The 16,709-nt window shown below is 44.7% G+C and overlaps 1 protein-coding gene across 22 annotated transcripts in view; it reads left to right on the top strand.

The window, feature by feature from the left end:
- CELF2 (CUGBP Elav-like family member 2) overlaps window positions 1-16,709 on the top strand; it is a 543,470-nt gene that overhangs the window by 192,149 nt on the left and 334,612 nt on the right. The window lies entirely within an intron of this gene.

The raw sequence follows: 16,709 nt of genomic DNA, 5'->3' as shown, positions 1-16,709 counted from the left end.
ACCCCTTTAGCTAATGGGGCCTCCTGCTGCTGCCATGCCGCCGGAGCACGATTTCTGTTCTCATCCTGAAGCAAAGTTCTTAACCCGAGGTACTATTTCTGGGTTAGCGAAGTCTGTAACCTGAAGCGTATGTAACCTGAAGCGTATGTAACCCAAGGTACCACTGTAATAATAATAAATTTTATTTATACCCCGCCCTCCCCAGCCAGAGCCGGGCTCAGGGTGGCTAACACCAGTAAAATTCTAATAAAAACATAATGGGAGACAAGCAATTTAAAATACAGGTTAAAATGCAATTTAAAATGCAGCCTCATTTTAAAAGTAGCCCATAGATCAAAACCATAAGGGGAGGGAAACATAAGGGTCAGACTTGAGTCCAAACCAAAGGCCAGGCGGAACAGCTCTGTCTTGCAGGCCCTGTGGAAAGGGGTCAAGTCCCGCAGGGCCCTGGTCTCTTGTGACAGAGTGTTGGGGCCAGTATTGAAAAGGCCCTGGCCCTAGTTGAGACCAATCTAACCACCTTGCAACTTGGGACCTCCAAAATGTTGTCATTTGTGGACCTTAAGGTCCTCCGTGGGGCATACCGAGAGAGGTGTCTCATCAAACAGGGGTTGCGATTTTTAGAAAAGGTATTAACAAGTAATAATAACATATTGTGTTTTTGTACCTGCTGGAAGCCGCCCAGAGTGGCTGGGGCAACCAAGTCAGATGGGCAAGGTACAAATATAGTCATAATAATGATAATAAATGTCACTTGTCTTTCCTGGATCTTCCAGCATTCAGCTTCACTGAATGTCTATGACGTCCAGTGTTGGGAGGGAGGGAGAAAAATGTCTTTCTACCCACTTTCTCCACACTTTGCCCCTTGGTGTGTGGCAGAGAGTTAGATGACGTTTGCCACCCTGCCTTGGGCAAGCTATATGCCTCACACTGACTGGCCCTCAATATCTCCACACTAGAAAGCTGTGCTTGGGGCTGGTGCATACAGGCATGCCATACACTCCAACTGTCCTGTTTTCACCCATAGGTGAAAATACTGTTCTGGTGTTTCCTTTTAAAAAAATCAAATAAAACCACCCATAATCAGCTCAGTGATATAGCTTTGATATACATGCAAATGCAGCAGCTGGCCAAGAGACTAAAATACTAGCCAGGTCAGTTTGTTTGTTGCATTCAGTTGCCTTCCCTAGACTGCCTCAGAGTGCCTTTGGGGGTGCTGAGTTCATTATGGCTTCTTAACTAGTTCATTATTGTGCGGTTTATTTCCAGTTTCTGTCTTTAGCTGCCATTTTAGTGTTTTGTTGATGATGCTGTTCGTGTTGGTGCACTGGCTCTTTTCCGCTTGGTTTTTAATTTGTGTTCCATAAAACAGGAGCGGAGGCTGCCTCAGGGATCTCTTTTGACTGAAAGTTGCCGTATAAGTCGAAATAAATAAATGTTTATATATGTTTGCGATAATAAGTCACATCTGCGCCATGCATTTAAAGCACAATGGTGTAGTTTTGTGGTGTAGTGAAGTGTAGTTTGTTAAGGGTGCTGGAGATTGTAGCTCTGTGAGGGGTAAAACTACATTTCCCAGCATTCTTTGAGGGAAGGCTCTTTAAATGTACTCAAAATGTGCTTAAACATCTGGTGGGAATGTACTGATAATAGTCCGTTAGCTACTCGGAAATGTATGTAGTTTCTGATCATTTTAGAACTTGGAAATCCTGTCTTTATGATTGTTCCGCTCAATAACAATCTTTGTTTGTTTGATATATTTTCTCCTACCACCACGCTAAAGGCAGCATGCAGAGTAAACAAACAAACCATAGAGTTGGAACACTCAAAGGCATAGCTGTCAACTTTTCCCTTTTCTTGAGAGGAATCCTATTCGGAATAAGGGAATTTCCCTTTAAAAAAGGGAAACGGTGATAGCTATGCTCGAAGGCCACCTGGTTCAAATCCCTGCTCAGTGCAGGGAAAACACAGCTAGAATGCCCCTGCCTAAAGACCTCTGGAAATAGAGATCCCACCATTCATCTACCTCAGTTGTTCCATTGTCAGCTGGGTGGCCATGTTTCCTGCTGTACAGAGAACATTCCTTCACTATCTGATCCAGGTGTGATCAAAACATTAAACACACACACCATAAGAGAAAGCAGGACAAACCATCGACAGGTGGCACTGGGACAACAGATTAAGGTGGCACTAACAGCGATGAGGCAGTGCTGCTCACCTGACCTCCAGTAGGTCATGTTGCCGATGCTCACTGGGAGGTAGAGGGTAAGTGGCAAAGCAGTGGGGAGGTTGGCATGGTGCAAAAGCACTGGCAGGTGTGCCAGGTTTCCTCACCTGTGCATTCAGAGTGTGCCAGCCTTGCCATTGCCTCACCTCTCCCTCTCTACTTCTCAAAATAAAAAACCATATGGTTTACTAATACTTGACTGCACTGGATAGCTTTTATCAGATCCAACTCTGGTTTATAACACTAGTTGCAGGTAGGTAGCCGTGTTGGTCTGCTGTAGTCGAAACAAAATAAAAAAAAATCTTTCCAGTAGCACCTTAGAGACCAACTAAGTATGCTATTGGTATGAGCTTTTGTGTGCATGCATCTTCATGTATCTGAAGAAGTGTGCATGCACACAAAAGCTCATACCAATGACAGACTTCTTCAGATACATGAAGAATGCATGCACACGGAAGCTCATACCAATAGCAAACTTAGCTGGTCTCTAAGGTGCTACTGGAAGGATTGTTTTTATTTTGTTTCGACTACGGCAGACCAACACAGTTACCTACCTGTAACTCTCTACTTCTCAGTAAGCTGAAGCGAGGCAACCAACCAGAGGTCAGGTGAGCCACAGTGCCCCACCACAGTGTTCACTAGTAACTGTCGTCCAGGTAACCTGATCTTATCCATTACTTGCTATTTCAGTTGCAGTAATTATTTCTAAATTTGCAGCTATACGCAGAAAATCAACATATGTAAATCTTGCGCCTTCTTCCACTCGCTTTTGTAGTGATACGTTTCCTTTTTCTGTCCTTTTAACAATGAACAAGTGGTCACCCTAATCATCAAACTGTTCTTACTGTTAAGATGCTTCTCCTAATGTTCAACTGAAATCTACCCTCCTATAATTAGTCACTGACCTGCTATCTTACGTAAGCAGCAAGGGAGCACTAATGGCTGGTGATTGCAGATATCACATTGCAGGATGAAGAAACGAATGAGCCCTTGATGGTATGTCTGGTGCTATTAAGTCCTGCAGTTGTGTTACCTGACTAGATGTGAGACCAGAGCTGGAATCAGGGTTTGCAGTAGGACCTGGTCTTCTTTGGCTTGTTAGGAGGTCCACTGCTGATGTTGAGGACCCTTTTTAGATTAGCAAGCTGTCTGCAAGCAATAATGCACCAAACACAACGCCTGTACCCAATAAGTGTCATTCTCTGATATGGACAGCAGATCATTGGTGAGACTCACATTGGTCCATCTGGACAGAATTTTTAATTTCCTTGGTTTTAAGAATAGCTGCCTGGATAGCTTAGTTGGTTAGAGTGTGGTGCTGATAATGCCAAGGTTGCAGGTTCGATCCCTGTACGAGGATGCATATTCCTGCACTGCAAGAAGTTGGGCTAGATGATCCTTCCATTCTATGGTTTTCTCTGAATACTTGATGTAGATAGTTCAAGTTGCATCCCTGTCCAAGGTACTGGAACAAAACTGAATCCCTCAGTCCATGGAAATAGACCAAACGAGGTTGGATAAAAGACTGTAGACTAAGTTTTTTTGCAGTGTACTCTGCAAATGCATTTAGGCATGTGCACCTGCCATTGCATCTCTAGTATCAGGTAATGCTTATATACTACATTTTGATTGATGTGTCCTAACAGTGAACCTACTGCATAGACTGGTTGAAGCTCAGGTTAATGGTGGGATGGAAGTTGTTGGAAGCCCTTATGTGGCTTCTCAGAGGTGTTCTTCTCTTGGGTCCAGATGATAAATAATTGTATTTCAGGTAGAGAAGAAGCCTTTGGGGACAGGAGTTGAGGAGGCATCTGCCATAGGTACTGTGGAGCTCTGCAGCTACCTGTGTAGTTTGATTGTCAACAAACAGTGAATTATATATGGTATTGGCTTCAGATTCAGGTGGGCAAATCTTAAAATTTCCATTTGTCTCAATTTCTCATTTTTTCCAATCTTAAATTCAGTTCCCCAAATCAGTTTGTGACTTTTTTTTAAAAAAAAAAGTCCTCATGAAAATTCATCAGATTTTTAGTGCCTGTTACTTCTAATATACTTGTTTACATGTTATTTCCACTAATAAATGCATTTTTATGCACACTTCACCCTACTATGTGCAATTTCTGCACACATTACTTAGCTGGAGAACTGCATTGCAAAATTCAGAGAAGTGGAACTTTCGAAAATCAGCCGTGTTTCAGTTCAAGTATTGTTTGCTGTTTGTGATGATTGAGCACTGAAGAGTGTTTTCCCCCAGGGGAAAGCAGTGGGACAAGAGCAAGGTTGGATAAGCCCAATGTCTGCTTGAATAGCCAAGTACCTCCAGAAATTATCTTTATAGTGTGAAGTCAGCTGTTAAAGAAGCTTGCATTTTGCCTCAGAATCTTGCCTAATTGTTTTGGGAAAGGCTGAGCTATTACTCAGCAAGCTGCAGAAGACTGCAATGAAATGATCTTTTCATCTGCGCAAAAGCAAAAAGAGAGAAGGGTTAAAGCTATAGCAACTGAGTTGCCGTAACTTTTCCTCCCCCTGTGAAGCAGAATGCCGCAGCAAATTTTAATTCAAGTCACCTTTTCACTCTGTTAATTTTGATCAACATTTACTTCTGCCAATCATTAATTAAGATAACAGCCAGCTCTAGAACTGGGGGGAAATAAAACCCTCTTGTATATATGCAATTTCAATCAGCATCTGAAACAGGTTGTCTAGGCCAGGGGGTTCTTAAACTGTATTACCGCGCCTGTCTATAAGCAGGATAGGGAGAGTTAGGCAAGGCAGGTGAATATACAATTGCCCTGTGGACAGCTCAGGGTTTATTGGCTTTAGTGATTGTTGAACTACACTTGACTCAATTCAGAATTGGCTTAGTATATTGGAGCTTTCTTAGTGTGCATTCAGGAAAAAGGGGTATCTGCTCTCTGAGAATCGTAGAATTATACAGCAGGAAGGGATCCAAAGGGTCAGCTAGCCCAAAACCATGTCATTCAGAGAGTTCCTTCCCAGTTGCACATGTCCTGATGGTGTTTTGCACATTGTCTTATTGCTCATTGGGAACTGTAGTTCAGCCTACCTTGACCTGCACCTACCCATAGAACTAGCTGCAGCAGAGAGCTGTCTGGTAATATACCTCCCCCCCCCTCAAAAAACCCCCCACAACCTATGCTTATCTGGAAACAGGAGAGGCTTTTAGATACGGATGGGGCACAGCAAACACATGTTTGCCAACTCAATCAAAATCATTGATTGATCCAAAAAGAGAAGATAAATAGGCTGCTTAGTCCAGATGCTTTTTTCCCAGTTCATTGTAGACAATGAACTGTCAGAGGTTTAAATTAAGGAATGTCTGAGTATGCACTTCAGACCCCAGGTTTTAGAAACGGGGCACTGTCAGAAGCGCCGGGGGCACCACACAGCCCCCAGATGGAGACAAACCTCTCTGGGTGTCTTCCTCTGGAACGCAGCATGGGATGGTCATAACTCTTCAGTCCCATTGCGCAGCAGCAACACATATCCGAAAATATGTGCACACTCAAACAGCAGAGTAAAGCTGAAAGCTGAGGCTATGAGGTGTGGCATTTAAGTAATTTATTAAGCAATATATACAGGACAAAGAAGAACAGGAGGAGGAGGAGTTTGGATTTGATACCCCGCTTTATCACTACCCGAAGGAGTCTCAAAGCAGCTAACAATCGCCTTTCCCTTCCTCCCCGACAACAAACACTCTGTGAGGTGAATGAGGCTGAGGGACTTCAGAGAAGTGTGACTGGCCCAAGGTCACTCAGCAGCTGCATGTGGAGGAGCAGGGAATCGAACCCAGTTCACCAGATTACGAGTCCACTGCTCCTAACCACTACACACACTGGCTCTCAAAGCAATCATGGTATCCTCTTACATCTTCTCGTACAACACAATGGAAGAGATAGGACTGGCTTCCGTTTCCCACACTTGCCGAGCATGGAATGTAAACACAGACATGTGATGTAACAATCACACATCCAGCAACGGGAGAGAATGAAAATACTGACACACTTGATTTTGTTATGCAGATTAGTATTGTTGGCATCCATCTGTCTCAAGAGACAACTCCCCCCCCCTTTCTCCCCTATGCTATTATATATTGTATATTTTTCTTTGCTATAAGTCACTTGGAGATCTTTGGGTGATAGCAGCTTGTAACATTCTTAATCGGGGGGGGGCAGGTGGAGTTGCCAGGGAACACTTGGATGAACAGAACATGAAGTGAATTAGTTTCTTCTGGGGGAAAAAACGACAGACATGAACTGGAATTAGTTCATCTTTTAGACACGCTGAGCCCGCACTTGGAACTGGTTCGTTTTAAAAACTAACTTTTGAAGCTCTGATAAATACACAGAAAAGGGTCTTCTCTGTGGTTGACATTTCCAGAGACAGGAAAATTCCTGGGAAAGGCCTCTGAGGAAGAACCCACCTTGTAGGCTGGTTTCTGTGGGAGATGATGGTCTTTCAGATGCTGCTAGAGGCCTGAGCAACATCACCATAAATGGATCTTCATGCTCTTCTGAGCAGTGCCATTCTCCTTTTGCCTCCAGACTGAGCCCTGCCATACATTTCCCCATGTCTGCCTCTCCCTTTTTTTAAATGGCGCAAGCAGGCGTGTTCTGAGGAGCGTACCACACTGTTAATTGTGTGTGTGTTTTTAAAAGCAATAACCTGTGCACTTGTAATGCTTTCACTATGACCTACTTACATACTACTTCACCCTCCTTGTAGTATGATTAAAAGCTCCTTTGAATCCACTATTCCCTCAAGGGATTTGAGGCTAGAATTTAACAAACTGCTCAGAAGGCTTAAGCCAGTAAGAGGGCTTCCCTTACAGCTTCTCCCGGTAATTTTCAGATGTAATTAAAGAGAAAATAAATATTTCAAGATGCCGTACATTTGAAACAAAACAATGCGAAGCGTCTTTCCAGCATCTGCATCACATGGGGAAGAAGCAAATGCACCAATCGTCGCCGGCTGATTTGCAACGGGATTCTCCGTCTACGTGTTTGTGGAGGGAGGGAGGTTTTCCCCTTCAGCCATGTTCACGTGCTCATTCCTACCCTAGTTGAGAAAGCCTTTGTTGGGCCCGGAAATGGCCTCTGGAAAACAAGGCCAGGCAGCTAGGCTTCTGACCTATTTCCTTGGGAGGAAAATGGACCAAAATGCCTCAGAATCATCTTTCCCTTCCCCCGCCCCATTTCCTGGAGGGAGAGAGAGAGAAAGAGAGAAAGAGAAAGAGAAAGGAAGAAAGAAAAATATGGAACTGAATGGAAAGATTGTATAGGGTTAAAGCAACACGATGCAGGCTTCGTATTTAAACGAATGTCTTCATTCCTTCGTCTCCATTGCGCTCTTGTCTCCTTCAGCTGCTGAGTGCTAAAAGCTGCCCTTTCTGCAGTCACAAGATTTTTATTTTTTTTGAGGGGGGGAAATTGAATGTTAATCCTCCTCTACTCTAGGCTGGATTAACCACCGTGGAGGCCTCTGATCACAAATCAGGTGGTGGCGTCCATCTGGAGAAAGTTGTAATGACTTTTCCCTCCCCCTCCTCCTTCATTCCCTTCCCCTCGCGCTCCTGCAAAATTTGTTCCAAGATACTTCGGTGGGTGTGCTGAGATAAAGAAACCAAATGCCAAGAGATTAGTGTTAAAGGGGTTTTCTGGAATCTTCCATGACCACCCTTATGTACCCTCAAACTGTGCCTACTTACTAGGGTTTCCCCCCACCCATATTTTTTCATATTGTTAAAAAAAAAAAACCAGGATCAGGCAGCAGGCACCTTTGTGCTTTCCTTGCACAATAAACCATGGTAAGCTTGGGAGTGCTCCTGGGCACCTATCACCTATTGATTACTAAAGGTTTAAGCGTCTTCTGTGGCTTGGATTTCCTTCTGCTAACATTGTCTGGTTCACCCCCAGCTACATCTGTTCCTGGACAGGGGCAGGCAGGCTTCATAGTTCTTCCGCTGGTAACGTCAAGGCTGTATTGCGCATCCTGTTGAACATGGGGCTGCTAGACAAGATGCACCTTCATTTTGATCCAGCAAGGAGATGCTCTTGTGTTTTTTGAGTTGCTCGCCAACCATGGTTTATTGTGCACAAGCAGAACATGGGTTCAGTTGCTCCTCCTCGGGCAAAGGTGGAAGAAACAAACCAAGAAGTGTCAGTGAAGCTGGGACAACGACTTGCTAAACCTTGGGATGGGGAAGGAGATTTAAAGGTGAACCTACCTGCACTTCTGCACTTCTCGAAAGCATCCATGGACCAAAACATAGCAATCCATTGTACTGCGCATTCCCCCAAATTTTGCAATGCAGTTCTCCATCCCAAGGAGTGTGTACAACAGTGCATACTGGAATGAAGTATGTATATTTTGTATGAAAATAACATACAAAAATGCATACAAAAAAGAGCCAGTGTGGTGTAGTGGTTAAGAGCGGTAGATTCGTAATCTGTAAAATAAATATTCTCAGATATCAGAAAGGGCTTTATTCGAAAAGGTTTATGAGGGTTCCTGAGAATATCAGAGCCATCGGGCAATTAATCACCTTTCCATGTTTGCGTTTTCATTATCTATCCATCTCTCTATACTCTATCTGTCTATCGATCTTCTTGGATAAAGAAGCAAGGAGCCAAACACTTTAGCCCATTCAGCCCCCCAAAGCTAATTTTATGAATTTGTTAACAGATTGTTTCTTTGCCCTGCATAGATGAGGGTTATTTTAAATGCAAGTGGGAAACCTGTAATCAGGATTCGAGCCCTCCCCATTTGGCTTCCAGCAACTGGCGTTTAGATTGTCAAGGCAATAGACAACTGTCTGACTTTTAGAAGACATCTGAAGGCAGCCCTGTTTAGGGAAGTTTTTAATGTCTATGTAAAGGTACCCCTGAGGGACGCGGGTGGCGCTGTGGGTTAAACCACAGAGCCCAGGACTTGCTGATCAGAAGGTTGGCAGTTTGAATCCCCGTAACGGGGTGAGCTCCCGTTGCTCGGTCCCTGCTCCTGCCAACCTAGCAGTTTGAAAGCACGTCAAAGTGCAAGTAGATAAATAGGTACCGCTCCGGCGGGAAGATAAACGGCGTTCCTGTGTGCTGCTCTGGTTCACCAGAAGAGCCAGTGTGGTGTAGTGGTTAAAAGCAGTGGACTCGTAATCTGGTGAACCGGGTTCGATTCCCTGATCCTCCACATGCAGCTGCTGGGTGACCTTGGGCCAGTCACACTTCTGTGAAGTCTCTCAGCCCCACTCACCTCACAGAGTGTTTGTTGTGGGGAGGAAGGGAAAGGAGAATGTTAGCCGCTTTGAGGCTTCTGAAGGGGAGTGAAAGGCGGGATATCAAATCCAAACTCTTCTTCTTCTTCTTCTTCATTATACTAGGGGGAAATGTTTAAATCAGGCAAAATGGCATTCAAAAGTGTTCTGCATTGAATTCCTCCCTTTGTCTCTAAGCAGCAGACTTGTGTGTCGTAAAGAAAGCAGCTTCTGGAACTCAGCTTGGTTTCAAAAGCGGCTTGCCACATAATTTGAGTATCAGAAGCCTCTTTGGTGTTTGGGTCTAGTTTCCCAGTTCTCTGGATTACAAGATATAGTTACAGCACATTTTCTCACTAACCACACCAGCTGCTGCTGTATATCTAATATGTGCCACTTGGTTTGCTGTAATATCTGTACTGAGGGTGTGGGGTGGAGTGGTAACAGGGTGCAGTTGGAAGGTCAAACAGGGTTGTTGTTTTTGTTGTTTAGTCGTTTAGTCGTGTCTGACTCTTCGTGACCCCATGGACCAGAGCATGCCAGGCACTCCTGTCTTCCACTGCCTCCACGGTTTGGTCAAACTCATGCTGGTAGCTTCAAGAACACTGTCCAACCATCTCGTCCTCTGTAATCCCCTTCTCCTTGTGCCCTCAATCCTTCCCAACATCAGGGTCTTTCCCAGGGAGTCTTCTCTTCTCATGAGGTAGCCAAAGTATTGGAGCCTCAGCTTCAGGATCTGTCCTTCCAGTGAGCACTCAGGGCTGATTTCCTCAAGAATGGATTGGTTTGATCTTCTTGCAGTCCATGGGGCTCTCAAGAGTCTCCTCCAGCACCATAATTCAAAAGCATCAATTCTTCGGTGATTAGCCTTCTTTATGGTCCAGCTCTCACTTCCATACATCACTACTGGGAAAACCATGGTTTTAACTATTTTGTTGGCAAGGTGATGTCTCTGCTTTTTAAGACGCTGTCTAGGTTTGTCATTGCTTTTCTCCCAAGAAGCAGGTGTCTTTTAATTTCGTGGCTGCTGTCACCATCTGCAGTGATCATGGAGCCCAAGAAAGTAAAATCTCAAACAGGGTGGCAAGATGCAAAAGGAGGACAGGACGGCACCTTCCATAGTTGTGAAGAAGATGGCACTTCAGTTGGTGTAGCTGGTCAGCACTGACTGGCAGAGGTTCAAACAGGAATCTGGAGTCGGAACAGATTGAGCTTGGGATCTTGTGTGTATAAAACATGCCCTTTACTGCTCTACAGACATAGGAATCAAACCAGTGGTCCATCTAGCTTAGGGGTCAGCAAACTTTTTCAGCAGGGGGCCGGTCCACTGTCCCTCAGACCTTGTGGGGGGGCGGACTATATTTTTTTGGGGGGGATGAACGAATTCCTATGCCCCACAAATAACCCAGAGATGCATTTTAAATAAAAGCACACATTCTACTCATGTAAAAACACGCTGATTCCTGGACCATCCACGGGCCGGATTTAGAAGGCGATTGGGCCAGATCCGGCCCCCAGGCCTTAGTTTGCCTACCCATGAGCTAGCTCCTACAGACATGGGTAGTTGCTTTCCATGGTTTCAGCTCAGCAGTATTTTGCTATTTTTAAAAATGAGGTTACTGCTGTTTTATGCAATTTCTGCTGATTGATCTTCTTGACTGCATGTGCTGTGTGTGTAATACATTGTTTATTTGATTTCTAAGCCGCTTTTGCAGGCGTTTTGCAGTAAGCAAAAGGGAAGGAGATTCTAAGCAAATAGAAATCCAGTAATGAGATTCTCAAGGGAACAGCTCATTCTGCAATCTCCTCTCCCCCTCCGACTAAAAGGAACTGCTACTCTATTCACATAAAATAGAACAAAAGTAGACCTAATCACATCTGACAAATGTTGGAGGGCATGCACTGGGTTTAATGCAGCTGTACTGCGGCATCTCCTCTAGGCATGGAAGGATAGTAGCTGCCTTGTTCTGGTACAAAATCGAGTGACCCTTTGTAGCATATGCTGGATTTTTCTTCAGTAGGTTTAAACTTCATTTTATGCCCATCCTGCATATGCTGGGTTAATTTAATACTTTTTGGGAAGTAGAAATACCATGGTGTGCTGAAAATATGCAGAAAGATAGCTTGATTGTTCGGTTTTTTCATAACTAAAGGTCTATTTGCCAAGAAAAGAGAACTGTACGTTTTGGGTGAGCACACCAAGAATGTTTCATTTGAAAGAGGCACTGTGTATGAATTAGGATTCTTCATAGAATCATAGAGTTGGAAGAGACCACAAGGGCCATCGAGTCCAACCCCCTGCCAAGCAGGAAACAATCATTCTTATTGCTGTAAGAAGAAGAAGTTATTCTAACAACAGAGCCCTATGTATGTTTGTCTGGAAGAGTAGAATTGTAGAGTTGGAGGGTCATCTAGTCCGAGCCACTGAAATGCGGGAATCTCAACTAAAGCATCATTGGCAGATGGCCTTCCGGTCTCTGCTTAAATGCCGCCAACGAAGGAGAGTCTACCACCTCTTGTTGGAGTCCGTTCCACTGTCAAACATTTCTTGCTGCCAAAAAGTTCTTCCTGATGTGTTGTCAGAATTTCCTTTCTTTTCACTTGAAGTCATTGGTTTGGGTCCTAAAACAAGTTTGCGCCATCTTCCATGGCTATCATATCTCCTCTTAGTCTCTTATCCAGGCTAAACATACCCAACTCCCTCCTGTTCCTCATAAGTCTTCATTTCCAGACCCTTGATCATCTTGATCACCCTCCTCTGCACATGTTTCAGATTATCAATTTCCCTTCTTAAAATGTGGTGCCCAGGCACAGTACTTCCAGCTGTGGTCTGACCAAGGCAAAATAAGAGTGGTGCTAAGTTAGCCACTGGATTCAATGAGGTTTACTCCCCTTTAAGTCTGCATAGGCCTAGGACAGCAGTCCTAACCACACTCAACAGTACTCAATGGGCAGTAAGACCCATTGAACCAGGTGGTGCTTGCTCCCGAGAAAATATGCATGAGATTGTGTTGAAAGAATATTAGTCATAAAGATGTAAAACCAAGGAAAGGACTTGCTCACAGACTTATAAATCATGGGTGCAGAATCTTTTGATGTTGTTGGACTACAACTCCCATCAACCACCTGACCATTGGTCATGCTGGTTGGAGCTGATGAGAGTGGGATTTCAACAACTGTTAGATCAGGCACAGGCAAACTTGGCCCTCCAGATGTTTGGGACTACAACCCCCATCATCCCTGACCACTGGTCCTGTTAGCTAGGGATGATGGGAGTTGTAGTCCCAAAACATCTGGCGGGCTGAGTTTGCCTATACCTGTGTTAGATAGTCACAGGTTCCTTACCTTCCCTAAAATAATGTGAAACATTAAATGAATAAGCTGGGGCAATGCACAATTGGCTGTTCCTCAATATAAGTATCTGTAGCATATATAAAATTAACCTAGTGTTAGGGGAGAAGAGCTTAGACTTCTTCGTAGTCTGCTAGTTTTGTATGTATAGGGATTTCCCCCAAAAACATAACATGCTGATTGAGTAGCAGGGGGAGGACTTCATATTTAGGTAGGGCTAATGATGGGAAAGAAATTCGATTGTGTTTGCATTTAAAGACATGCTTACCTAATTAGACCTTTCTAAAACAATATTCAAACTGAAGCATGGGCATCCTTCAAATGCCACATTTCTCTGAATTTTGCAATTCAGTTTTCCAGCCAATTAATGTGTACCAAAATACCTATACCAGGGCGCAATGTTCATAAAAATGCATATTTTACTAATGTGCTGTTGGATTTTCATGAGGACTGAAAATCAGAAACTGATGTGGGGACGTGGCGAACTGAACTTTAAGACAGGAAAAATGAGAAATGGAGAGAAACCAAAATTAGCAGGCTCGCCCGTTCCCACTGGTCAGAACCCACATACGAATGTGCATAGAAATCTGTTGTATATTGTGTGTATATCTGATGGATCTTTTTGATAAACATTTTGTGTTTCTCAATTCATATGGCAAGCAAATGAGCATTGCTGCGTGCACGTGACCGCCACAGCAATTTCAGCCTGGGGTATAGAAGGTCCTTTCCCCAGGAAATGATGCATAAATATCACTGTAGGAAAAAATCAGAAATATGACCCTAGGACACTTCAGATTTGGGAACCAGCACATGATGAGCGATGTTTGGGTACTAGTTGTTAACAAGGATAGTTTCCATCTCTTGCACTAGAGATTTGGATTCCACCTGACTACCGTGGGAAGATTGTGAGTTATGAGAGGGATCTGTAGCAGTTATCTCTCAATAGTGAAATGAAGTGGGTAACATGTACTGTGTGCATCAGCTTGCAGGAATATTTTTCACAGCCAACTAGGATGAATTAGCCTGTCTAGGTTGCCATATCAGCAATGGCTAACCCTTGGAACGTTGCAGGCTTGCTTAGGCAGCCGAGGCAAAACATTGGTCCATTAGCTCAGGATTGTCTACACTGACTTGCAGGTTTCAGACAGGGGTTCCTGTCAGCTCTATGTGGAGATGCCTGGGATTGAACTGTTGGGATACTGCCGGGGAGACGGGGGGATCAGGCAGGCCCCCACCTGGCTCCAGCCACCGGCCAGCAGCCAGTCTCCCTTGGAACAGCATCAATTATCAACACGAGCCTCAGATACGTCTAGAGACCCGTGCACGCTCTGTCATCAGAGTGTGTCAGTCTTCTCACAGCAGAAAAGGCGGACAGAGAAATGTGCAAGCAGTATATATAGCATTTTATTCAGCGTAGTTCAGGAACAGAGGAAAACATGTCTGCTTCCCTTTATGTCCAGCAAAACAGCAGTATAGCAAAAGCAACATACAATGGAAGTTCCCAACAGACTGTGCTGGAAGTAAACAGGCATGTGATACACAACAGTCATGCCTGACCCTTTTAAGGGGGAATGGAACTATAGCCTAACATGAACCTGGGACCTTTCGCATGCAGGGCAGATTCTTTAACGCTGCTACCCAGGGGCGGAGGAAGGGGGGTGCGGTGGGTGCGGGTCACCCCAGGTACCACCGCTGAGGGGGGTGACAAAATTCCAGGCGGCACTTACCGTGGGGCCTGCAGCACGTCCAAGCCACGTGTCTCTCCTGGTAGAGAGGCAGTGGTTTGAGCACACATAGGCTCCGTGCTGTCCAAATGCTCTACCCACTGCTCCACACCCCCCCCAGCTGTAGGGCAGCTGAGTGGGAGGAGGGAGGCAGGCTCCAGAGGCCCCACAGTGCGCCCCGCCCCTATGGATGGTTCGTCCTGCCCCTGGGCACATCGCCCCAGGTACCCAAGCATCTTCCACCACCGCCGCCACCCTTGGCAGTTCCTTCCCTTACCCCCTCCCCACATTGCTGTTTTTCACACTGACCAAATTCATATTCTAAGCTCGTTGGAGCAACCTGTCTTTCCTTCCTACAATATTATGTGGAGCCGCAGGTTCTTTGGTGCAACGTGGATAAACAAAACAGGGCGACGTAGCTCACATTTTAACTTTTGATAGGAGCAGCATGGATCTTATCACTGCTTAGTTCCCACTGCACTACACATATTTAGAAGAGGGCGAAAGAGAGGAATAGAAACAAACCAAGAATTCTGGAGTTGGAAAAGATCTTGGGAGGTGACCCGGATCTAGACTTCCCAAACTGGGATCCACCATGGACCATCAGTGGTCTGAGAGCTTCCTTCAGGGGCTCTGCGGCATGGCTGTATTAAATATTCACACTGATTATAACTGTATTTTTTTATTGCTTCTGTCATTTAAAATGCAAGTTGTAATGCAATAAAACGGAACGTGAGAAATTAGAGAAGCAATAAACATGCAATTGAATATCATGCAGTATTGTTCACAGCAAAACTACTGTAGCAGGAAGGAAAATCATTATGTGGTCTGCCAGTGCCATCAGTAATGTTCAAGTGGTTCATGGGGGGGGGGAGGGAATTGGGGGGCCTCAGATCCAGTTCATCCCCTCAGTACAGCACTGTTGCCGCTAGAGCATCCATGGCAGATGGCTGTCTAGCCTGTAGTGAAGGACTGGCCACCCACCTCCGGAGGCAGTCTCTGTTCCTCTCTCTGCCCAACAGCTCTTGCTGTTAGGAATTTTCTCCCCGTGTTTAGCTGAAATCTGCTTCTTTGCCATTTCTAACCATTGCTTCTAGCCCTGCCTTCTGGAGCAACAGAGAACAAGCCTCTTCCAACATCTGTGTTTCTCCATCTTCAGCGATTGCTAAAGCTGATATTTTGAAGACTGTAATGTTGCACTAAGAGGTCAACGTATATTTAATTAGTTCTAAGTTGACCTATGGTGTACATGCCTACATATGTGTTACAAGTGTCACATAACATCCATTTGGCATTTGTGAGGAACTCATCTCTTGGTGTGGCAGCTCCTAAACTGTGGAACTCCCTGACTATTGACTTGAGGCAGACACCTGCACTGCATTCTTTTCAACACCCGCCAAAATCTTATCTCCTTGGGCAGCCCACCAAGACATGTATACGTGCATTTTTAATATGTTATTTCTTCTTACTGTATAGAACTCTAGATGTCAATCTTACTCATTCTGCTTTTTCATAAACTTGTTTTTAACACTGATTTTATTAATAATTTTAATGTATATTTTATACTGCTCAGACCAGGGATTGGCAAGGTTTACCTCTCCTGTGCTGGTTCACCCCAGCAGAGATCCCTCTGTGGGCCAGATTGCGCGCGTGCGTAAGTGCCCGCGATTTCCTGCGTCTGCATCTGCGCAGACACAATTTTTGTTTTCTGCGCATGCGCAGATGCGATTTCCGGTGCTGTGGAAGCGAGTCCCTGCGCCATGCTGGTTTAGCGCAGCATGCAGGGACTTGCCGAGTGGGCGGCTGAGTTCAGGGGTGGCTCGTGGGCTGGTTAAATGACCCCGTGGGCTGCTTGTGGCCCATGGGCCTTAGATTGCCTACCCCCGGCATAGAGGTTTCATTTACAGTTAAGCAGCATACAAGTTTTGAAAAAAATAATAATATGTGTGTATTTGTGTTTGTGTGTGTTTGCACATGGATATTTAAATATATTCTAATATATTTTACGGGCTCCGCTAAAATGACTTACCTAGTTTTGTATCTGCTTTCATTCATGCAGAAAGTTGCTCCTTTCAGCAACTAATACTCATGCAGACACTTGTGTTTTTCGGAGCTTCTCGGTCCCTTTTGTTCCCCTCAC

This window comes from Podarcis vaucheri (genome assembly GCF_965113315.1).
Source record: "Podarcis vaucheri genome assembly, chromosome: 10".
Classification (NCBI taxonomy): domain Eukaryota; kingdom Metazoa; phylum Chordata; class Lepidosauria; order Squamata; family Lacertidae; genus Podarcis; species Podarcis vaucheri.
The sequence above is the reverse complement of the archived record's forward strand: the minus strand, read 5'-3'. Positions and strand labels throughout refer to the sequence as shown.